The sequence below is a fragment of the Rhinolophus sinicus genome, chromosome 17 (assembly GCF_057876585.1).
Source record: "Rhinolophus sinicus isolate RSI-liver-muscle chromosome 17, RSI-T2T, whole genome shotgun sequence".
Lineage (NCBI taxonomy): Eukaryota > Metazoa > Chordata > Mammalia > Chiroptera > Rhinolophidae > Rhinolophus > Rhinolophus sinicus.
Window position 1 is genome coordinate 129,491,490 of NC_142517.1, and position 25,497 is coordinate 129,516,986.

Consider the following 25,497-nt stretch of genomic DNA (forward strand, 5'->3'; position numbering starts at 1 on the left):
AAATGTCCATACTGCCCAAGGCAATATACATATTCAAAGCAATTCCTATCAAACTACAAAGGACGTTTTTCAGAGAAATAGAACATATAATCCTAAAATTTATATGGAAACATAAAAGACCCCAGATAGCCTCAGCAATCTTGAGAAATAAGAACAAAATGGGAAGTATAACGATACCTGACATCACATTATACTATAAGGCTACTGTAATCAAAACAGCATGGTACTGGCATAAAAACAGACACATAGATCAATGGAACAGAATAGAGAGCCCAGAAATAAATCCATGCCTATATAGTCATTTAATCTACGACAATGGAAGCAAGAATTTACGGTGGGGTAAAGACAGTTTATTCAATAAATGGTGCTGGGAAACCTGGACAAACACATGGAAAAAAATGAAGTGGGACCACCTCCTTACAGCATATACAAAAATAAATTCAAAATGGCTTAAAGACTTAAATGTAAGATCTATAGCCTTTTAACACAAAGCCCTTATAAACTCTGAAATCCGTATGGCCTTTCCACAACTGTAGGAGGTGAGGCTGTGACTGATTTACGTAAGGAAAGGGTACTTTCACTGTCTATCATTCCCCCGTCCTCTCTTCCAGAGGCCTGCCAGAGTCCACACCGGCCTGTCCATGCAGTGTCCAGACATGCAGATCAGAGGGCAAAAGCAAGGCTCAGCTGGGGAGATGGAGGCCTGGCGGTGCCCTGATTCTACCTGGCATGGGAGACAGGAAGCCGAGTGGCTCCATTGGTTGGTTGGGATGTCCCTGCTGCCAACACAAATCTCAGTCAGTGACTTTGATTCTTAGGATCTGTAGGATGATTGGGGTGAAGCCTTCATACCCCCACCCCCCTTTTTAAATTAAAGTCAGGTAACACTGACCATACCCTTTGAATACCAAGCTTCTCCAAGACCATTTTACCAAGTCACCGGCAGGACTTTTCTGGAAAAGGAGTAAAACACCCTGATGAGCATCCTGTCATTCTTCCCCTAATGAACTGTGAGGCCATCAAGGTCGGTAAAGGAAACGCTGCTTGTTAAAGTGTGAACAAGCAACCTCTTTTTACTGCTCAGTTTGAATCTGACCGGTGTTTATGAGAGTACTACCGTGTTTCCCTGAAAATAAGACCTAACCGGAAAATAAGCCCTAGCATGATTTTGCAGGATGACATGCCCTGAACATAAGCCCTAATGCGTTTTTTGGAGCAAAAATTCACCTAAGACCCGGTCTTGGTCTGGCCCGGTGGCTCAGGCGGTTGGAGCTCCGTGCTTCCTAACGCCGACGGCTGCTGGTTCGATTCCCACATGGGCCAGTGGGCTCTCAACCATAAGGTTGCCAATCCGATTCCTCGACTCCCGCAAGTGATGGTGGGCTGCACCCCCTGCAACTAAGATTGAACATGGCACCTTGAGCTGAGCTGCCACCGAGCTCCCAGAGAGCTCAGTTGGTTGGAATGCGTCCTCTCAACCACAAGATTACTGGTTGGACTCCCCCAAGGGATGGTGCCCTGCAACTAACAACGGCAACGGGACCTGGATCTGAGCTGCACCCTCCACAACTAAGATTGAAAGAACAACTTGACTTGGAAAAAGACCTGGAAGTACACACTGTTCCCTAATAAAGTTCTGTTCCCCTTCCCCAATAAAAATCTTAAAAAAAAAAAAAAAAAAGGAAAGACCCGGTCTTACTTTCAGGGAACTAGAGTAGGGCTTATTTTATATTACGAGCATCCTGAAAAATCATGCTTGGGCTTATTTTCCGGATAGGTCTTATTTTTGGGGAAACACGGTAGTACAGGTCTGGCCTCTACTGCTCCCTAAGTGTGCTGAATGAATGTGCCACCCCAGCTGGGCTGGTGAGCGTCTTTTCCAGGCCCGTAGTCCATGTGTGACAGTGTTTATTTGAAGACAGAGACCTCTCTGAACATACTAGGTCACAGGTCAGTCATGGAGTGGGGAATTATAGAGGCTGGTGGTTTTCAAAATGTAGCGTGAATCAGAAACACCTGGAGGGCTTGTTAATAAAACTCAAGCTCATTGGGCCCACCCTCAGAGTTTCTGATTCTGTCGGCGTGGGATGGGGCCTGAGCATTTGCATCTCTAAGTTCCCAGGTGATGCTGGTTTGGGGGCCACACTGAGAACCACGGAGACACAGGCAGACCTTATGTTATTGTGCTTCATTTAAATGCATTTCACACATGCTGCATTTTTTTTTACAAATTGATGACAAGACCCTCCGGCAAAAATTACGACTCGCTGTATTGTGATACTCGCTTTACTGCGGGGGAACCGAGCCTGCAGTATCCCTGAGGTCTGCCTATACAGAGATAGTAGTGGTTACTGGAACAGTGTCCAGAGGCCTGCTGGATCATGGAATGCCACAAAGGCAATAAAGGCTAGGAGAGAAGGAAGCAAGGTGGCTTGTTATGGGCCATCCGGGTGAGTTTGTCCTAGTTCCTGTCCCACTTGCTGTGTATAGTTCTGTGTGAGGCTGGCTAACGACCTCACAGTGGAAACAAGCTCTTCTTCCAGCTTCTTTTGTTGCTCAGGTGGTACAATCTGTGGGGCTGGAAAGGTCTGAGATTCAGAATCCCCCAGGAGAAGAATGTTCTAAAGAAGTTGATTGTGATCACGTTGTAAAGGCCCCAAACCACGGATCCCGGTGGTTTGATTGAAGCTAGATTTAGGATAGCTATTGATGGCAAATCCTGCTGCACATGCCTCTAGAAATGTTCCTTGTAAAGGACTCTTTAGTGGGCCCTCTTGGGTTTCTCCTTGCTGACTGAGAGCCACAAGAAAGCTCTTAGGTTTTCTAGTGGCCTTAGAACAAGTTAGGCAGTTTCCAGAAGCATCATCCCCTCCTTTCCTGGCACAGCCACCATGATATTTTCATGGGTGTCAGGAGCTTTTCATGTCCCCACGCGGCCCCTCCTTGCTCAGTGTCAGGGAGGGAGGTGATGACACTGGAGTGAGGCCCTTAGAGTCAGACACATCCAGGTTTGATGCTGCTTCTGGGAGCATACCTGTAGGTAATTAACTTCTTGTTGGGTTTCCTGTCCAGTAGGATGGAGGTGATGATATCTAGGGAAGCTTGTGGTGTAGGAGTCAAGCCAAGGAATCAAGTTGTCTTGAGCACGTGATTGAAGCTTACTAAGCCTTCATCGTACTGGGCTTAGAGTGGCACTTACCTAACAGGTTTGTGGGAAGATAGGATACCTGTGAAAACGGGTGGAATCCAAATAAAGTCTGTAGTGTAGTTAATGGTATTGTACTGGTGTTCATTGGTTGGCTTTTGACAAAGGTGTCATGCTTGTGTAAGATGTGAGCCTTGAGGAAGCTGGGGGAACGATTATAGGGACCCTGTACTATCTTTGCAACTTTTCAGTAAATCTAAAGTTATACTAACACGAAAAGTGTATTTTTCAAAAGTTTGTGAAGAAGTGAGCAGGATGCTTGAGGTTTAGGAAGCTGGCAGTAAGTGGTGGCCATTACCATCACTACTAGCACGACAAGGACAGTTAGTACTACTGATTCCTTAAAGGGACATCATGACCAATGTGTGTGTGCAACTGACCACTCTACAAATGGTCGATTAGTGTCCTATTGCTGCTGTACCAAATTACTACAAACTTGGTGGCTTCACCCAAATTTGTTATCTTATAGTTCTGGAGGTCAGAAGTCCAGAGTAGGACTCCCTGGGCTAAAGTGAAGGTGTCAGCAGGATGGCTTTCTTTCTAGAGGTCCTACGGGAAGATTCTGTTTCCTTGCATTTTCCAGCTTCTAGAGGCAGCCATGTGCTCCTTGGCTCATGGCCACCCCCCAAGCAAATGATCAAATCACTCTGATGTCTGCTTCCATGATTAATTACAGGTGCTTCTCTAACGCCGACCCTCCTGCCTCTGTTTTATAAGGACCCTTATAATTATATTAGGATAACCATTGGGATAATCCACGATAATGTTCCAACTCAAGATCCTTAACATAATAACATCAGCAAAGTCCCTTTTGCCATGTAACACACGAGTAGTCACAGGTTCTGGGAGTTGGGAGAAGGATAGTTTTGGGTATGGGGCATTATTCTGCCCACCACAAGTGGTAAGCTGTCTTCTTGCTCTTTTTATCACTTGCCTATGTCCCATGTCCCTACACAGCCTCTAAATGGGAGGGAACTGTTTTATTTCCTTGGGTGGAGCTTTGCTCTCCACCTGTTTTCCTTGGAGGCCTGATCTCTATGTGAGTGGGTGCCGAGGGTGCAGACGGTTGCTTGGTGTCTGGAAGATATGTGTGGTGTACAACTGGGCCCCATGTTACTGAGTATGCATATGGTCATGGACCCTCATTCTTCAGTTGTGGGCCTGGTACTTTTTGGCACAAAAATGGTGACACCAGCTGTTACTTATCAAATAGGGCTGACATACTCTCTGTTGAGTCTCAAGGTTCATTACACCCCACCCTTATGAGCACAGATCGTGGGTCATGGGTGATCCTGGATGTCCTACTCCCTTCGTTCTTTGTTCAAGACCTTAGTCTCACCCCTTCTCTTCCTCTTTCCCTTCCCATCTCTGTCTAAATCTGGACTGTCTAGCATGGTAGCCACTAGCCACGTGTGGCTGTTGAGCAATTGAAATAGCAGCTAATCAGAATTGAGATATGATGTAAATGTAAAATACACTGAAATTTGGAGCCTTAGTGTGAAGAAAAGAATATGATTTCATTAATAATGTTTAAATGCCAACTGCATGTTTTACAATAATATTTTGAATATATTGGGTTAAACTGCGTTATTAAACTTAACTTCGCTTGTCTGTTTTTACCTTTTCCATGTGGCTACTGGAACATATACAATTACACATGTGGTTTGCACTGTTTTACTTTTGGAGAGGGCTGGTCTAAATCCTATTCGTAGTGTGTGTGTGTGTGTGTGTGTGTGTGTGTGTGTGTGTGTTTCCTGTTATTCCTGTCACAGTGTCATGTAAAAGGCTTCCTCAGGACTTCTCTCTTCTTCCCCTCCCTCCCTTCTTTCTGTTTTTTTCTTTCTTTCTCCCTCTCTCCTCACTCCTTTTTGTTCACTTGAAATGAGCCTGCTAAATGAATCTCTGGAGGTGGGAACATTAAGTCATTTGAACCATGATAAGCTTGCTCAGGAAAAAAGGGGGGCTGGGGCCTTATACTGGCCCACAAAGGGAGTTAATCACGACTACCAGCTCCTCTTTTTACTCGTGATGCCCTAGAAGATTCTTGGCTTTTTTGTTTACTTGTTTTGTTGTTGTTGGGGGTGTGACATATCTTTTTAAAAGTTCCTGTGGGGAGTCTGACATCCCTTTCCCAGCTGTACCTTGACTATTGGGGCCCTGAAAAAGGGCAGGGGTCCAGTGGTTCTGAAGTGTCATGAGTCACCTGGTGGGTGAATATGCAGCTCCTTGCGCTCTGGGCCGCTGATTTCTGCCAGGAAATGAGGATGGAGGCACACCAAACAACTCAAACGCACTTGCCTGATTAGTGTGGCAGTGCAGCCTGGCCTACGTGGTGAGTTTCAATTTTTACTTCCGCTGCTCTGAAGGATACTGATGTGGGGAGATGCGGCTGTGGGTGTGGCTCGGGGTGGACACAGCTGGTCCTCTGTATAGAGCATATAAAACATATATGTTGGATTGAGGTTTGCAAAACTAGTTGTTTACTAGTAGGGATAGAACTATGGCCGCACATGTGTGAGACTGATAAGAGTGAAGTAAAAAACATGTTTTTGTGTGAAACTGAGCATAACAAAATTGAATGATAAACACATTCACCAAAACAACTTCTGGTTATCATCTAAGAGGTAAACAAGTCCTGACAAGCAACGTCCGGTTGTCACCCAAGAAGTAAACAAGTCCAAGGAAAAGAGGATAAAAGCAGAACTCCAGAGCAAGGCCGTGAGTGGTCCGACCGGGCGCTTCGGCTAAGGCCCTCTGTGAGGTGCAAGCCACGATATTGGGACTCTCCGAAGTTCTTCCTTGCAAGACCAGCTCGCCTCAGACCCATCCTGGGCCCAGTTGTCTCTCCCGGATCAGGGACCTTCTCCATCCCGATTGACTCTGGAACTTGGTTCATTATTAAAATCTATTCTATTCTTTATAACCTTCTGTGCTTACCAGGGCATTGGCCTCTGGAGAGACACTGGCTCCCAAATAAAGCTGTTACTCTATCTGAACCTATGCATCAAGACTTTGTTCCCCACTAGTGTCCCGAGTACCATGCAGGGACGTAGGGCCCTGGCGAGGGGTTAATGTCCCCTTGACTTTCAGGAAGAGACTGAAATGTGGTGACTGCCCTTACAGGCGCTCGCAACTTCCTCCCTGCCCCAACCAGCTCCAGATGATGGTTTGTTGGGCCTAAGAAGTCATTCTTTCCTCCAGCACTCTAGGGAAAGGACAGTGAAAGGTCGAGAGTGGTTGGAAGGTACATGGCCAGTACAAAGATTACAGGTGAGGGTGCTGTGGTTAGATGGTTGGGGTTCACATCCTAGCTTGGCTGTCAGCTGCGTGACTTGGTGTGGGTTACTTAAACTCCACGTCTCCATTCCTTCATCTGCAAATGATAGTATTAATAGCGCCTCAAAGGGACTGTTGTAAAAGCTACTGGTACTGGAGCATCTGGCTTGTCAGTGAGCAATCTGCTCTGATCGTTAGTGGTATCTGATACTTCTGGTGAACTTCAGGCTATCATCAGCCAGGAGGATGCAGCTGACCTAAAAGTTTTATTAAGGAACATCTGCGAGCCCTGGGACACATTGGGTGAGGAAAAATGAGGACAGCTGGAGGTGGTGGTATAAGGAGGTGAGGAAGCTTGGAGGCAGAAAGCTGCGTGGGGCATTTGGGGGTGGTCGGGACGTTGCAGCTTTACTAGAGAAATGTAGGCCTTTGTGAAGCACAGCTCACTCACCCTGGGTTCCGACAAGCCTTCCTCGGACTGCGTCACAGGGAGTGACTATCCTTGCATCGGTTGACTGAGCAGGACTAGGGTAAGAGCCTATGTGCCTGAGCAAACCCAGTGAGCGGAGGGAGCTGCTGGGCCCTGCCCTGGGCTGGGCCTGGGAAAGTGGGAAGGAAGTGAAGCCATTTTTCAGCTCGTGGAGTAAGACCATCACCAAGAAGGTACATGTTTCTGGTGGGAACCAGGTTACCTGGCAACTTATATAACTTCTGACTGCTGGCTTCTTGCCCTTCGTGTCCCCTCCAGCAGTTGAGGGATCTGAGCCAAGGATTCACCCCTTGGGCCTCCTAGGACCCTGGACTCTCGCTCCAGCCCAGAGGAAGTAGAAGCCAGGAACCACACAGCGCTTAGGAAGGGAAGCATGGAAGCACCAGGCCTCTCTTTGCTCTGAGTTTATTAAAAACTTGCAAACTAATCTGAAAGAGTAGAGTTTATTTTTCCAGTAAGGGTGTGATCCTGGCTGGGACAGCCTTTTGTGGGGTTGTAACGTTTTATCCACTTGACTATTTCAAATCTGAATTTTTCTCTCAGCATTTTGGGCTCTTTTTTTGTTAGAATGGTTTCAATCCTAGACTCATTTTGAAAAGGTAATCAGTAGTACTAGTGTATTTTCTTTTCAGGATTGGCCTCACTAGTGTTATGTGTAAAAGATGAGTAGATATGACTATTTGGAGTTTGGCAACGTGATAAAAATGAGGATACATGTATTTGCCTTGAAGAAATAGGTCTCTTTACTTCTCTCAGTGTAATAATTTTCTTGCATTCACTGTTGAGGACTCTGGCTGAAGACTCTGGCAGGTGGTGGGGCCTGTTTTACGGACTAAAGAATGTGACGGGAAGGAGATGATAGTGATGGTAGTACACACGTATTTTTCCTTGTCAGTTTTGTTTTGACTAAATTATATGTACTGGGCACTTTTCTCTCATTTAATTGTCAGATTAACTCTTTGAGGTGGATCATTACTCCCATTTTACAGATAAAAATACTGAAGCCGAGTGGTTGAGTAATTTCCCTAAGGTCCCACAGCTAGAATCTGGACAGAGTTGGGATTTGAACACAGGTCAGTTTTAGTCCAATAATCATGTTATTTCTACTATGCTACACGTGCCCTAAAGGAGATTTACTAACAATAGGAGAACAAAGGATCGAGGTAACATTTATTGAATGCTTGCTGCTGTGTGCTAGGTACTATGCTAAGTACTTTATCATTGTCTAAGGCTCAGCAACCATGGCTGGGTTGATAATGTTATTACTTTGGTTTCACTGAAAAGGAAACTGAGGCTTAGCGGTTTTAAGTGCCTTGCCTGATACGTAAATGGTGAAGGTGGAATTCACAAGGCAGCCTGCGTCCAGAGCCCAGCTCCTTCCCTCAGCATAGATCCTTTGTGGGCTCACAGTGTGCAGATGAAAAATTGAAGGGGTCTTGTGGTCTGAGAAATCCACGGTTGGAACAATGAATTTGCAAGCACGGATAGAAACTATTTTTAGTGGGTTATCAGGTACTTGCAGAGTGTCAATTTTGTGTAAGATTCTGGGTCTCAAATGCTATTCAGAGACACCAGGAAGTGTAAGACATGTCCCGCTCTTGAGGAGTGGCCAGTCTGGTTATGGGAATTACCATCCACAGGAAGGAGCAGGCACTTCAGGTCTAGGAAAGTTTCGCAGAGTCGAATGTTGTTTGTGTTATGGAAAGATAGGTTGGACGTACAGGTGGGTTCAGTTGTAGATCACCAAAATCGCCTGTTGCAATAGAGTAGTAAACTTTTTGCTGGTGGATGGTCTTACCTTCAATTCCTAAAAACAAAAAACACCTGTGAAGCACAGTAACACAAGGTGTATGCTTGCATTGGGGGCAGGAAAAATCTGAAGATGACAGGGAGAAAAGGTAGACTAGCTGGCGTGAGCAAACAGTTTTTCCTGACTCAGGAGGGCTTCATAGGCCAGGCTTTGATCTTAGAGATGATGGTACCTAACTCACCTTATTGACTCGGAAAGGTCTGGCTCTGGGGGCGTGTTTCCCAAGGTTCATCTGGCAGGTGTTCAGGAATGGATTGGGAGGGAGGGACAGGGGGTGAGGCTGGAGAAAGGTCTGCCAGGTTACAAAACTACTGTGAGCTACTGGGCATCCTTGTTAATGCTGGAAATCTCGTTAGGGTTAGTACTTCCGTTGGCTGTCTAGGGTCTTTAAACAAGGTGAGTGATGTTGGGAAGAGGCAGAAATCAGCCTTTCTGATGTGACTGAGTGGGAGGGAGCTCGGCGAGAGGGTAGAGGAGAAAGGAACATTTATCCAGGATTAGATGACTTTCTTAGACTCTAAGGGAGGAACATGTTAGTTCACCATCACTCCCCCATCCCAAGGATGAATTGATTTGCATATGTATTAGAAAACTCTCTACCTTGATTTCTTGTCCTAGCTTTACAAAGTTTCCGTTTGTTTATCATTGTGGTCCTAGAGGCCTAGGTCTGACCTCTATACCAATTTGAGACCATCATGGGCTTTCTAAAAATGCCTAAAGGAGTTGGCAGTGGAGGTGGCATTCAACACTTTATAGACCAGTGTTGGCTGCTGTGATGGTGCCTTGTCTTGGGCATAGAGTTCAATCTCAGGGGCCTGGTGCACAGACAGCAGGGAGGGAGGAAGGGGAAAGCAATGAGGACCTGAAGGAGAGAGAAGAAATGCATGTTTAGGGCACTTGCAGGTTGTAGTCGTTGAAGGTCAGGTCAGTGACTTTGCCTATTTGTCACTCTGTGTGTCCCACCTGAGCTGTTCTTATTCATCAGTAACCAACACTGTATTTTAGGGGCCCCCTCACCCCTCAAATAGGAGCTATACCCAGAGTATCTCAAGTTTTTAATTCCTGGAAATATTTTAAAATGACTCCTTCTAGGTCAGGTGCCACCGTGAGGACTGAGGTTCTCTTTTCTGGCTTGTAATCAGACTGTCATTGTCACCAAGAGCTTGTCTCATTACTAATCATCCAACTTTTGGGGAAGCAATTAAGTGAAAATGCTTGGTAGGAAATAGTGATTTGAAAGGTGGTTTCTTTGCATTGATTTCTTTAATAATTACAAACAAGAGACCAAATTGGGGACCGTGTCTTGCCAAGGAGGAATAGCAAAGATTAACTCCTCACCTGGAGAGAGTTTTGGTGAGGATTTGCCTCAGAGATGGCCCTGTGTGGGTGGCCGTGTGTGTCTTTGTCGTTGCTCATAGGGACTCCTGACTACATTTGCAAAGAGTGGTTATTCCGGAATGGATGGGCTAGTGATGATTGTTTCTTACTGCTTCTCTGTACTATGCGGCTGGTCTGCTTGCCTTATTTATAAGTTTACCAAGTGACCTAACTTCCCAAGGAATATTATTCCTTGAAAGGTGGTATCTAAAGACACATAAGCATGCCACAGTTAGTCTGATGAAACACTTAACTAGTCCTATGGTGAAGAGGCTCTGTCGTCTGCACAGTTGTTGGTAGGATATTCGATGGAAAGACACTGCTCTGAAATATCTCTACACCAGCACTGTCCAGCAGAACTTTCTGCCATGACGGAGATGTTTTATATCTGTGCTGTCCAACATGAGAGCCACTGGCCATGTGTATCTGTTGAGCACTTGAAATGTTGCTCGTGTCTCTGGGGAACTGACTTTTTTATTTTAATTTTAATTGAGATAGCCACATGTGGTAGTGGCTCTCGTATTGGAGCGCACTGCTATACACGATGGGCAGAGATGACTGATGGCTGCATTTAGGCCTTGGATGTCGGTCTTCTTTGGGTGGGTTTGTTTCGAGGGGAGGTTTAAGACACAGGGTACTCCAGTGGATATTAGAAAACCTAACAGCATAGAATTGGGAAGTTGTATTTAAATGTTAGAATTCAAGGAAGACTTGGGTCACTTGTAGCTGAAGTAGGCAAGGAAGCTTTTAGATGAAAATGGCACGCGTGTGGCTTTCGGGTCTTCTGGAATAATGTCTAGGCAGCCGCAAATGGTTTGTTTACTCACGCTCCTAGGGAAGCAGTGTGGTGTAGGAGCCTGGCAAAGCTGTGTGAAGATGGCGGTCACCCAGGCAAGATATTTAGCTTTCTGAGCCTGTTTTTTATTTTCCCCCCTTCTTCCACCTACCACCCCCGCCCCCCAACTCTGGTTCAAGCCGGTGTTTCTCAGTCTAGTCGTGTAGGACACAGCTCCCTGGCCCATGCTGGTATTATGAGCCTTGCGCTCCCCCTGGCTGAGGCAGTCAGTCGCCAGTTGTTGGTCGGCCGCTGACAGCAGCTCACGGCAGCTCTCGCTGGCTGCCGGCCACTCATGGCAGCCCATGGCAGCTCAGCTCCAGGGAGAGCCATTGTTTACAGTCTTAGCTGTAAAGGGTGCAGCTCACTGGCCCATGTAGGAATCGAACCGGTGTTAGGAGCATGGCTCTCCAACCACCTGAGCCACCAGGCCGGCCCTGAGCCTGTTTCTTTATCTACAAAATATGTATGATAGTACTACCTCAAAGAGCTATTATTGTGTTAGATAACTTATACAGAGCTCCTGATATCTTGGCACATAGCAGGTTCTCAATTAATGGAGGCCTTATTATCAAAATAGGATTACCATATATACACTAAGGTCCCTGATTATCTAAAACTGCATGATGAAACTGAATTCATCCTCCTTTTCTTATATCTTCTGATGAGGGAGACCTGTCTCTTCACACATATTGAGCTAGGTGTCCTGAGTGTCGCAGAGTCGAGAGAAGGCAAGAAGGGTGTGAAGAGGCTAAGTAACACACAGAGGGACCCTTGGAAAATTGAGACTTGTAGAATGATAAATAAATTCAACTCTTTAGTCAGTGGTAAGGGCACAAGTTTATCGGTGCGTATTGCGGTCTTCAGAATTCCAGCTTTTAATTCTCCTCCCATCCCAGAAGAGTATTAAGTGGAATTTACAGCTTAAACAGCCTCCAGGTTTTTGGGCATTTATTTGCATGGCACCTTGGACACCTCCTAGAGATGATTCCATTATTATTTCCTTATCTGGGTTCTGTTTACTCGCACACTTGAGGTTGATATAGTATTTTACAAGAACTGAGCATTGTCTTCCGCACATCATTAATCTCGCCTTTCTTACCCAGCGTAAATATGAAATTAATCAAAAAGGAAAGGGAAATTAATATGTTGGTATTCACAATTGATCAGGATATTTCACAGCAGGTATGAAATTAACTTCTCTGAATTAATACACACTTCAACAAATGAAAGGTATAGAAAAGGGTTATTTATTATTTAGGAAGTACACCTTAATGCTTCTTGCTTTGATAATTAGATGATGCGTGGTGTCTGGTGATAAGACCATTCGGTATTGTGAGGTCATCTTAGGACCCATAGTAAGCATTAAATCAGCTTTCTTGTTTACATATTTCACTGAGACAAATGAGATAAAGCCAGATGGTAAATGTATACTTGTTTCCTGTCAATTGAAAAAGGTTTGCCCAAACACGTGCAGTTTTGATCTCTGTTTACAGTAAACTGAATTTGACCTGGGTTCTGTGTTTCCTCGTTATGACATTTGGTATGATAAGTTTCAAAGGATACGTTATTAACACATTATGGAAAAGAATGGAGCATTATAATTATAACTATTATGGCTTTTGCCGAGGTTGATAAAGGACACGCTTTTGTTACTGAATCATGCCTGTAATTACATCAGAAATAACAGGCAGCAGTCACCTTCCATTAGGGGTGGGAGAGAATGAGCCTTACTATTTAAGTGATCACATAAGGTGCTGGATGAATCATCCTCAGCTTCATTATCAGGATTTAAAAATAGAAAGGAATATTTGACATCATACTATAGCAGATTTTTAAGGAACAGAAAAATGCCAGATAGTTTAAGGAAAAGAGCTGTCTGAAATGATGTCCCAGCCCACATGTTAATGGCTTATTGGCCGTGGGTCTCAAACTTGAGTGTGTTTCCCAGTTTCCTGGAGGGCCTGTTCAGATTGCCACGACCAACTGAATTCCTGATTCAGTAGGTATGTGAGGTTCTGAGATTTTGTATTCCAACTTCCTCGATGATATTTGTGTTACTAGTTCAGGGACGCACAATGGGAACCATTAGGCTGAAGGGACAGAACCAGGTGTAACTTGGAAATGGTTCCAGAAGCAGAATTTTAGGTTTAATTCCCTAAGCACCTATTAAAATTTTGATGAAAATACGAAGTTTTGCTTGGGGTGGCACGCAAGTTTTGTGAAGAGGATTTGCTCTTGGTGACATTATAAATGAACATTAAAAGCAGTGGTAAACCTAGATAACTAACTGTTCTGCTGGCCTGCTGTCGTCATGTCTTGGTAAAATCTTGGATAAACTTTGGTAGCTATAAATATTATTTCCATAGTCCAAGTTATTTTTATAGTCCAAGTTAATGATGAATTCAGAAGTCACAAGCTTTGAATATTTTCCCCCCCTCATTTGTTAATCAAACACTGTTTAGCTGGGGAGCATCTGTGGGAGAACAGTCATTTTACCTGAGGGTAGGTATTCTAGGTCCCAAGGCACTAAAGCGTTGTCACTGTCAACCCGCCTGACAAAAGAGCAGTCAGCAAAATTAAAATGTAGCACATTGGGCACCACCTGCGCCTGTGGTTCCAGGCTTCTGATTGGTTCTAGAACTGCCCTTTTATTATCCTATTATTATGCTTGTATAACAATAATAACCACAGTAATAACTGTAAATGTTTGTAGAGGGCTCGCTGCCTCTCTGACTGATCAGCAGCCGTCCTCTGGTTCTATTGTGCCAGTTCATGGTTCCCTGCCATTATTTCTGACTACGGCACTGTGATCACCTCTGATTCCCACACAGGAGGACAGAGGCTTGGAGAGGCACTTGGTTGCCCTCATATGGTTTGTGAGGGTTGGACCTCTGTGTTTGAGTCCAGGCTATCAGAGCGATGTGGGACAGGTTTAGATTTGATTATATTTTGAGAAGCTTTCGGTGGAGGCGTGATGAGAGGCCTCGCTGAAATGGGAAGATGCTAGTAGAAAGTTTGTTGAAGTGTGATGAAACCAGATGTATTTAAGGGTAAGATCGCTTAAGTTCCGACGTCAAGGACCACTCTAGATCTTTGTAACTGCAAAATTTCACTGAATGGTGAATTGATCAGCTCTGCCCAACATAAAATGCAAGATGTATGAAGCCAGCATTGTCATTACGGGGTCTTTTTCTATGTGACCATCTGATGTTCGAGAAGGAAGATTGAATGGCGTAAAGCTTATACACACGGTCATTATTTGTTTCTAGTGTGTACCACAGATGGCCTTACCATTTGAAATCTTTTCTCTAGACATGAAGATATTTTAGGCAGAACCATAAACTCCTCTCAGCTGTTTTCTTTGGTGTTCTCAATGAGCCACCTTTGTTTATAATAAGGCTGTGGAAAAGGAGAGAGCAAGAGCCTGCTTTGACTTATGTCCATGGTTTTTGCGTCGAGATTCTGAGACTCTCTTGGTAGAGACGCTGTCCATAGGGAGTAAGAAGATGAAAAGCTTGAGTGTACAACTGAAAAGAGATCAACCCAACAGATTCCAGTGCTGAAGGGCATGCGGGGGTAGGGAGGTGTGAGACCCACGGGTCTAGAATCAGCCTGGATTGTGTCTTCAGATCCCAAGTAGACACTGTAGAGGTAGGTGGTCCTTGAATATGCTTGCTCTATCACGGCCCGCCTTTGAGATGCTTTGAATGGGGGTGAGAGGTATAGGCAAGAAATTCAGATGCAGATTTGTAACAGAATGCCACCCTATAGTGCAGTTAATCAAGTAGATTATTTTGTCTGTGGGCCATTTGTAATACCTTTTATCCAAAATATAAAATGAAAGGGGTAAATGTTGGTTGAAAATAAGATTTCAGTTTTTCCTAGCTACTCTTTTACTGTCTGTCCCCTGTGATTGCTGCCTTATTCTTCTCTCTAGATTGGATTGCATTCCCATGATCTCTATTTACAAATGCTTTCAGAGTTGTGGTATAATTAAGAAAGGGAGGAAAAATCAAAACATAAGCCCAAGAAGGGAGGCTGTTAATCCCTCGAAAAGATACTTTTGGGTGAAATCTTGATGCAAGCTGTGGAGTGGTGCTGTTTTGAAAATTAGGAAGGACAAAGGACTTCCTTCAACATTTTCTTTATCTGTAGGCACAGCCAGAAATGACTATAAACTTTCATTAATGTTATATCCTTGGCTCCGCAGGAAATGATTTTTAAGATTAGTTGAACATTAAAGCTTTGCTGAGTATAGAAATGAATGGCCTTTTGGTTTCTTGGTGACCATGAATTTTGCTAATATATACAGCCAAGGGTAATAAAATGGTTTTCATATGACTCAGGGAGTTGCTTATCAGTTTCTTAAGGTAAAATCAAGATTGAGTTCTTAATTAGTGTATTATTAAAGAAAAACAAATCCACACTTGAAAGCATCAGGGGAGGTAAAGGGTAAAGAACGTTTTTTTGATTTGGTACATCATGAACTTTTTTTTAAATCTTAGATTGTTACTACTGGTATGAGTCATAAGTAGTCACCTACTGCCCTTGCACGTGATGCCATTACAAGGTACAGAAAGGAGTAAAAACATTGAAAGTAAGTTAATATTATTTAGGTCTGAGGCATGTGGGTATTCATTTTATGAGTCTATACTGCTGCACAAGGCGTGTTGACTGAGATGCTTAGGATTATTTTCTCAAAATACATCTTGATGACAAGACTTACTGGAGTTAGCAGCTTTTTCTGTATCAAGATCATCTAGTTTCAAAAATCATTCCTTCACCTCAAAGCTGTCTCAGACAGAAAGCTGGTATAAAAAGGCAGCCACATGATCGCTGGCATTGATTCAGTTCCTTCCAACCTTCCATGCTTCTTCTGTAAGCATTTATTGAGGCCCGAGTGTCTCGTGGAGATGGTGGGTTTGGAATGACTGTAGGTTGAGCCTGCTCTGCCAAGTTGCCCCAGTGTGTAATCCTCTGGTATTGCTCAGAGATTGTTGACACAGACAAACATGTGAATGCTGTGAAGGGTAGGTATATGCTGCAGACCATAAAGAGGGAATTGGCTTGTTTGGATTAAAAATAACAAATCTCTCAGACATTTTCCAGCAGAAAATGGTATATGTTCTATGAGGTCCATAGGTAGAAGGTAGACCATTCGGTTAGTCTTAGAAGACCTGTAGGTAGTCAGCATGAAGATGGGTCTATGCAGCGTGGTCCTTAGTGCCCCCATCCCCACTTCCCCTCTCTTCTTCTCTCCCTCCCCAGTGAGCTCTCTCAGTTTCATAATTCTCTGCTGATAAATTCCTCAAAGATCAGAAATGCACTCTGTGTGTGTGTGTGTGTGTGTGTGTGTGTGTATGTTAAAGAACATGTTTTTCCTTTTTTATAAAGGTGTTTTATAGAGGGAAAATATTAACTATATAGAAGCACATACTAGATATGTTTCTAAAATGGCTTTTCATTGCTTTTTTTATTCTTCAAGGTGAAGCAGCTATAAGTAATGTTATATTTGAACAGGCATGTAATTCAGTTGGCTTTATCTCATTGTAAACGCCTTAGTTTTTTGTACGAGAGCTAGCTATCGGTTTTTAAAATTGTGTGTATACATATACTTGAGACTGTGTGTGTATATGAATGTAGTTGAGTCCAGAAAGCATTAGGATTGGGAAAAGCTTTGGTTTAATGCCTCCTGAGATTTGGAACAAAGAGCAGTTTTGTGCAGATGCTTCATCTTGGCCAAATGCATCCTTGCTCCTGCTGAACTAATAACGGATGGATTTGGATCCTAGCGAGTGAGATCACACAATTTTTTAGACAAATGCCTTTGGATGTTGAAGTGATAGGGCCTCCCACCTAGCTATTTTTAGGAATCCTTTTTTGGGGTTGGGGTGGAGTGGGGGAGAGACTATCTTAAAAGGCACCTGGGTTCCAAACTGGGAGGAGCAAAGTTCATAGACGCTCTTGCCTCAAGTCCTTAAAGAGAAGAAACTTAAATATGTCTTTATCCTTGTGATTTCAGGAGTGATTACTGTTCTACAGCGGACCTTGGCGGAGGATCCATTAGGCCATGTAAGTACTGTAGTAAGCAAATACTAACCCAGCTAAGCACAATCCAGGATATTTGCCCTTGAGAGGGAGAGGACCAAATAGTCAGATGTTAGCATTTGAAACCATCAAAATACATATACCGTAGTCCCAAAGGGCCACGCAGGGCTCTACCATTGCAGCCCAATCCTGAGAGGACGTCTCTGGCTGTCTGGTTAAAGGCTGGTGGACTCGATCTTTTGGCATAATGGGGCAAGGATATTTCAACTGTCTAGAATTAGTAAAGAGACTGGAGCAGAAAGCCATTTATTTATTCAGTCATTATCAAACACAGATTTATTAAGCTTGATTATGGCTAATTACCCTTACATAGAAGGGCTGGCCCCTGTACCGCAGCCCCACCCAGACCTGGCACAGATGACCACCGTGTGAATGTAAGTGAAGGCAGTGAGCTGGAGTGTGACTCATAAAGATTGCACAGTGGCCAATCTGTGTCTTTATCAGCAAACCATTGTTCAAGGACTATATTTTATTAGAGTCCTAAGTTAAGAATATATTTTATGAAAGAAGCAATTTGCTAAATACATCCTTATTTCCCTGTCTGAATGGTCTGTAGGGCCTAAAACCACTGTACAGGCTACCCTTGAGAGTTACCTTGGTACATCAGATGTTCAACTTGGAAGCAGAATATTTGGATTTCACCGGCTGATAGGATTTGGGTGTCAAGGTTATGTGGCTAACAACCGAATGAAATATTGAGCACTCCTAATTCTTATTTCTTTTATGTATGTGGGCCTTTGAATAAACTTTGTCTCTAAAACAGCATCACAGGAGAAAAAACTCCCTAGCAACTCAGCAGCTGACAAATAAAAGCCTTAATATTAGAACTGGAAAATCATGTGAGCATGTGACTTATATCAGAGGCTTTTCTCTAGTATCACCTTGAGAGTTTGTCCTAATAGGAGAAATCAGAGAAACGGGAAGTGTCTCCTTCAGAACCTCAGAACCTCAGAGAGGTTTAGAATCTCTAAAGACATGGGATTTTGTCTGAGACACAACAAGCATGTTTCATCCACCACCCTACCTGTGCACACGCACACACCACACACATCACTTAATGGAAGTGGGACTTCATTTGAGAGACTGGCCAACTGAGCAGTCCATCTTCAAGGGTCTGTTCTGAGATTAGTTTAGTGTTGGCCGATAGGGAAGTCTGTTCACCGCTCTCCAAGAGTTGCCAGGCATGGCAGATGGGGGTAGCAGGCTGGCATGGAGACTCAGAGCTGGGTCTCTGGTCCCTGATACCTAGTTGCTGTGGTTATGCTATGGGAAGGAAGAGCATCTTTGTGCCTTTCCTGTGCTGTGATTCTTTTTATGGCAATGTCTGTACCTCCCTCCTGCTCTCAGCTCTGCACTGTGTGTGGTTGACAGCCTTCATGGAGCAGGCAGATATAGTGGCGTTGTGTGGCACTCCTGGCCTGTGTCTATCTGCCATCAAATATGTTGTCACCTTCTCCCCTCAGCACGCCATACCTAGCTGCCTTTGGAGAGGCCTCTTGGCTCCTTTAGGAGTCACTACTGAAAGAGCAGCTGTCTGTCAGCCTCCTCCAGAGCCGTCGAATTAGGTTGTTGTCAACCTGTTGTTGGAGGAGTTCCCAACGCAGCAGACTTGGCTGTCGTTGACATTTATAACTTGATAGCCACATCACAGATGAGTTTGCATTTCCTATAATCCTTTAAAAGCCTTCAGAATATAAAGCACATGGCCTCTACACACTTTGGCGACCCCCAGGAGTGTGGAAATAGTTGAGTCTTCCCGAAAGTGGAGAAGCAGCTGTCCATTGCCCATCGGGTAAAATCATCTCTCTTCCGATTTAGATAGGAAGAAGTTGTCCTGCGTTTCTGCTCAGGTTTATGTGTAACCACATGAGTCAGTTAGATCAGGAAGACTTTTGGCTTCTGAGAATAAAAGACTCTTTAACTCTGACTACCATTGAGACTGTAGTAAGAGAAGATATTACTGTGAAATTTATGTCCCAAAATGTTTCTCAAATGGGTTGGTAGATCCTGTACCTGTTTTTGTTGTTGCTTTTTTAATGCCTTAATTTCTGAAAGAACCAGCTCCAAAGCTTCATTTCTTGACATATGATTGGAAGAGAAAGATGCGGTATTCTTGGTGAATATAAAAATGGAAACCAAAGCTAGTCCAGTAGATCATGTGAACATATACTGCCAAAGAAAGTGGAGAAAGGACAGAATGAAATTGGACTGCGTTTTATGTACTGTGGACCTGTCTAGACTGTTAATTTGTTGAGGGCTAGGACTGGCCGCCACTGGCTAGCACAGAACCTGGCCCATGGCAACATAGTGAGCTGAACTAATAAATGTAAAGGAGAAAAGGTTTAGGTAGAAAAAGTTTATTTCATTTTAGTCATGCGTCACTTAATGAGCGGGATATGTTCCGAGAAATGCATCATTAGGCAATTTCATCATTGAGCAAACATCATAGAGTACACAACACAAACCTAGAGGGCACACTCTCCTACACACCTAGGCTAGGTGGTATAGCTTACTGATCCTAGGCCGCAAGGCTGTACAGCATGTTACGGTATAAAACAACACGAGACTAAATCAAGCACGAGAGAAAAGGATGCATTCAACATGCACGGTACACAGGAGACATATGAGGCTATTGCCAGTGTAACACGGCATACTGTTTTACAGCAGACTTGTTTATAAGGAGAAAGAGTACATTCTAAAACAATAAAAATTATAGTAAATACATAAACCGGTAACATAGTTATCGTTATCAAGTATTATATGCTGTACGTAATTGTATGTGCTAGACTTTCCTACTACTGGCAGCACAGTAGGTTTGTTACACCAGCATCACCACAAACACGAGGGCAGTGCATTGCGCTGATGTTAGGGTGGCTGCCATGTCACTAGGTGATAGTGATTTTTCTGCTCCATTATAATCTTATGGGTCTATTGTCATATATGTGGACTGTTGACTGAAATGTCATTATGTGGCATATGGCTATGTTTTTTTGTTTGTTTGTTTGTTTTTATTGGGGAAGGGGTACAGGACTTTATTGGGGAACAGTGTGTACTTCCAGGCCTTTTTTTTTCTTTCTTTTTTTCCAAGTCAAGGTGTTGTCCTTTCAATCTTAGTTGTGGAGGGTGCTGTTCAGCTTCAAGTTGTTGCCCTTTCAGTCTTAGTTGTGGAGGGCGCAGCTCAGCTCCAGGTCCAGTTGCCGTTTCTAGTTGCAGGGGGCGCAGCCCACCATCCCTTGTGGGAATTGAACCGGCAACCTTGTGGTTGAGAGGACATGCTCCAACTGAGCCATCCGGGAGGCAGCTCAGCTCAAGGTGCCGTGTTCAATTTTAGTTGCAGGGGGTGCTGCCCACCATTCTTTGCGAAAGTCAAGGAATCAAACTGGCAACCTTGTGGTTGAGAGCCCGCACTCCAACCAACTGAGCCATCCAGGAGGCAGCTCAGCTCAAGGTACCGTGTTCAATTTTAGTTGCAGGGGAGAGAGTCCACCATCCCTTGCGGGACTCAAGGAATTCAACTGGCAACCTTGTGGTAGAGAGCCCACTGGCCCATGTGGGAATCGAACTGGCAGCCTTCAGAGTTAGGAGCATGGAGCTCTAACCGCCTGAGCCACCGGGCCGGCCCTATGACTATGTTTTTATCTTTGTGGTGCGGATATTGAAATACATTAATCAGCAAATCCAGAATATGGGACTTAAAGGTAATGACGTTTTTGGTTGGCATCAAAGATGAGTCATCTTGGAACAGAAATGGGGATTTAGATAGCAGGCCTTAGAAGTGATGAGATGGAACGCCTTCACTGCCTGTGGTCAGATTTCTCCCTATGGTTCCCAGGACATTGGTCACGTCTTATGAAATAATCAGTACCTGACCTCGTCTGTGTGCTGTGAAGCTAAGTCCAGTGCATGGCTTGCGAGGCAGGAGTGGGGCAGGAACAGGCTCCAGAGCCAGCCTGATGGTGGCCAAGGGCTTTGGGAAGATTGTCAGCTGCGGAATGTTTGTCACCTGCGGAATGTTTGTCACCTTTCTGGCCCTTTGCCGGTGGTACATGTTCGTACACCATCTCAGTCCTCTTTCTCAGAGCCCAAGAAGTGCTTTGGGGTCCGTAAGGCTGCATTCTATCGGTTTGGTGCAAAAGTAATTGCTGTTTAAAAGGTTAAAAATTGCAAAAACCGCAATTACTTTTGCACCAACCAAATAGTGTAGATAGCTGCTGCCCATTATTGTTAGAGGAGCACTGTGGAGTCAACCCTGCATCCCTCCAGGACCAAGGGAAAGATGGGGCTGCTGGGCAGAGGTCAGGGCTTTGGGCAGCTGCTTGTCTCATCACCAGGCCAAACGTGGAGCAGCAGAGCAGTTGTCTTCATAAGGCGTGACTGGTTTTGACGGGATCTAATCAGAATTCCCAGTTCATGGCAAGAGGTTTCAAAACAGCGTCTTGCATCTGTTCTCTGGCTTTACTTGAAAAGAATTATTTAAAAACTTTTCAATATTTCAAGTATCCAGAGAAGTACAGAGACTTAGAGAAAACGTACTCATGCACTTCCCCCTAGATTCCCTGCCTTTCTGATCTTGCTGGTGGCGTATGTTTATGACTAACTATGAAAGAGGCTTATGTGGGCTTATGTGAAACGTACTGTCCTTTTGACCCTGGAAGTTGTAAAAACTGTGGTCTGTGTGGAACCCAGACCTACACGAAGCCCCAGCATATCCAGTCTCCAAGGAGAGGTGGTGCTACGTGGGTCCGCACTGAGCTCCAGTTTCCTTTCTTCATTCTGTTATGTCATTGCGATCACTGCCGTCGGTTTTTCTCCTCATTCAGTTTCAAGGAGGTGTGTGTGTATCTAAGTCCTTTTCTCCAGTTTGTCAGGACTCCCTTAAAATGGGCAATTGAGTCGGTCCTGCTTGGCAGAGCTAATGCTATCTCCACATCCTAGTCTCTTCCCGTAATACTTCATCATAATTGATGCCACCCACAGATGACGTGCTTTGTAAATATCCTCTCATTTCTCCCCTAGCCGGTATGGGATTTCTCTATGTATGTCCAGCTCCCTGGAGGAGAGAGGTGAAGTTCATTTCGCTTTGCCTTTCAGGTTTAGAATGATGGATAGACAGCATCTGTCAGGCAGGCTGAGGCTCTCTCTCAGGTTAATTAACGTAGGTAAGACCCATTGACAGGTTTCTAGTCACTTCTTCTTTCACCGTGGCCATTTTCTGGGACCAGAGCCTGTGTTATTTTAACTGTGTTGATGGATGACTGATAGTTCCCTTAACTCTTCGTTTTGGTCTGAGCCTCAAGATGGCTTGCAGGAGTCAGCGCTCAAAGCTCATGCATTGGAGGGGCCTGTGGACAGCTCCCCACCACTCACTTAATGAGAGACACCACTTTGAAAGGAAGGGTAGAGGGAGCTGCTGAGCCTGGAGGATTGAGAGCCCAGGTAAGGGTGAGGCAGGAAGAATTGGGGAAGGGAGTGCAGTCGCCTTGGGAATTTTGCTGAAGAGTTTGGGGACTTGGGGTGCCCAGAGAAACAGAACAGTTTTTTTTTTAATTCTGAGCTATCATGGTCTGATACAGTCAAAATCCATTACTAGAAAAATGATAAAAAAAAGTAAAGTCCAAAATAATAAGCCTTCAATTTTATTATTAGATTCAGAAACATAAATTATCCTATCAAATTGCTATAAACATTTCTAGAACACTTACCCTCAATTTTGGTACTTATCTCTTCATAGACCAGAAACACTCTGTGGACTGTCCCCTGACCTGCTCCCCCCCCCCCCCTTTTGATAGCTCTGACCTAGATGGTGGGGGTCTCAGCTCGGTTTCTGTCCGCATATACTGGGAGGCCCACCCTGGTCTCTCTGAGTCTTGGTTTTTATGCTACAAAGTGGTGGTTAGTCAGCACGGTACTGTTCTCCCTGACAGGAAACGTGGGACCAGGAACAACAGGTGCTTATTCCTGAGCCCCTCATCCCAGTGCATCTCCTTTTAGAGATCCTTCTGGAAGGAACATGCTAGGGATTAATTCTTGTAATCCCTTGGCCACCTTGAACAGATGTGACCAGCTCATTTGAAAAGTGCCTGTCCTCCATGAGTGACTTTCTGTAACAAACGGACCTTCGTGTGTTTGTCTGTCTATATCTATAGTTATTTGGCACCCAGTATAAGTGTTTTTTGTGTTCATGGTGATGGATGGGGAGAAATGACCCATTTTAAGAAGTCATTTAGCGAACAAGGCAAAATATAAATGGGCCCTGACTTTTTGAACATAGGCCCTCCAGGATCACCCTGCAGGAATGGTCATTCCAGCCCACTGGAAGTAGGAATAGACAGAGGAGCCAGTGTGGGATGACTTTTTTGACTGGGCATGGCTGGCAGTGGTTAGTGTCACTCTCCATTCATATTCCATTGCCTAAAACTCAGTCACCTGGTCGCACCTTGCTGGGAAGCGTAGTCTAGCTGTGTGTCCAGGGAGAAGAAGAGAACGTGGATGCAGTGAGCAGTGAACATTCCCCAGAGTCCCCCCGCCCTTCTGCTTCTCTGATTCACTTATCAGAATCTTGTTCACTGTTGCATTCTTTTATCCAAATGAACTCATTTTTTCCTCGTTTAGGCCTGCTTGTGATTATAGTCAGGTATTACATTTTTTATGTACTGGGGTAAGAAGTAATGGAAAGAAAAGAGAATGGAAGTTGCTGTAGAATTAATGGATAGTGGTTACGCAGGTTGCTGTCAGCAGCCAGGAGTGGCCACTGCTGACTATGAGAGTAAATTGGACACTTGCCATAGGCTGCATTTGGATTTTATTTTTTAAATCAAGGTATTTATGAGATGAGCATAATACTTAGTCTTTAAAAAGAACATGCTACTTAAGCAGAGGGAACCATTGGTGCAGGGACAGCCAGTAAGTAGTTCATGTTGAAAGGTGGCAGAGGTAATGTAACTTGATAAAAAGCTGAAATAGCTCTAACATCTTTATAAGTACACTTATTAGGTTGGTGCAAAAGTAATTGCAGTTTTTGCAATTATTTTTAACCTTTTAAACCGCAATTACTTTTGCACCAACCTAATATTTTCCTGCAGCTGGGAGTTAAAAACAAAAACACCACCTTTACTGGCTCTCAATTCAGAGAAGCTAGAGAGTCAAAATGACGTGAGATTTGTGGGAGGGACAGGGGCTGTGTGTGTATGTGTGTTGGGGGTGGGGTGTTCTTGGCAGAAGAATGGCAGGGGGCAGCATCCTTTTGGAGTCAGTGTTTAGTAGGATGTCAGTCAAGAGAACTGGACTAGGCATTTTGGAAAGAGAACCTATACAGGAAATAGGCTATGTAGATGATGGGAGAGGTGAGATACCAAAAAGAGTGTGTGGTAGCCCAGAGATTTCCAGCCACAGGAAAATGTCCTACCCTTAAGGCTGCCGGAGGGATGGGAGTTACTGGTGTTATCAGAAATGGGAAGTGGGGGTCCTCTGGAAAGAGCTGCACCAATGGAGGAGATGGCCCTGGGTATATATATGGAAAGGGAGTGAGAGATCTTGGCTTTTCCCTCGTGCCTGCCCTCCCATCTTCTGCCTTCCACAGCTCAACCCTACGTGGAAACCATTTGGCAAGAGAGTCTGGAAATGTCGTTTCCTTTGAAAACTTGCAAAAAGGACAAGGTATGCAGAGAATGGATTTGAGAACAAAAAGGTAGATGGCTGGCATGGGGAGTGTAACTTCTTGGTGAACAGGAAGGAAGATAAACAGATTGAGAGAGGGCTTTAGGAAAGAAATTTTATGAGTTTCAGTTTTTTATTTCTCCCATGCTGTATTCCTGCCTCTGTGGTTCTCTATTGCCACCTTGTTCTTTTTTTTCCCCCATAATTTTGTTATGCTTTTTACACCATGTGATATCTTACATATTTGACTTCCCAATAATAACTAACATTTGCTGAGTGCTCACTGTGTGTTAGGAAGGTGGTGTTCTCAGTGCCTTAACTGTGCAGGCATCCCTCATTTTATTTCACTTCACAGATCCTGCATTTTCACCAACATTGAGACAAGACCCTCCACCAGCAAAAAGTTTACAACTAGCTGAAGGCTTGGGTGATGGCTAACATTTTTTTTAGCAATAAAGTATTTTTAAGGTAAGATATGTACATTTTTTAGACATAATGCTATTGTACCCTTCATAGAATACGGTATAGTGTAAACAACTTTGATATGCACTTGGAAACTAAATAATGTGTGACAGACTTGATTGCGATACTTACTTATTTGCGGGGGTCTGCCAGTGGACCTGCAACATCTCCGAGGTCTGCCAGTGTTAATTCACTAAACATCAGAACTACTCTGTGAAGCAGATATAGTCGATTGGTGTTATTTGTGGATTCTGTATTTGCAAATTTGCCTGCTT

The 25,497-nt window shown here is 44.2% G+C and overlaps 1 protein-coding gene across 8 annotated transcripts in view; it reads left to right on the forward strand.

Annotated features, from left to right (window-relative positions):
- The window catches only part of MGAT5 (alpha-1,6-mannosylglycoprotein 6-beta-N-acetylglucosaminyltransferase), a 323,438-nt gene that overhangs the window by 30,166 nt on the left and 267,775 nt on the right, over positions 1-25,497 (forward strand). For 5 of the 8 annotated variants that reach the window (XM_019731135.3, XM_019731136.3, XM_019731137.3 and 2 more), the window contains exon 2: positions 17,019-17,068. The exons of the other annotated variants lie outside the window; for them this stretch is intronic. The gene's annotated coding sequence lies outside the window, so the exon portion shown is untranslated. The remainder of the gene's footprint in view (positions 1-17,018; positions 17,069-25,497) is intronic. 8 annotated transcript variants of the gene reach the window in all.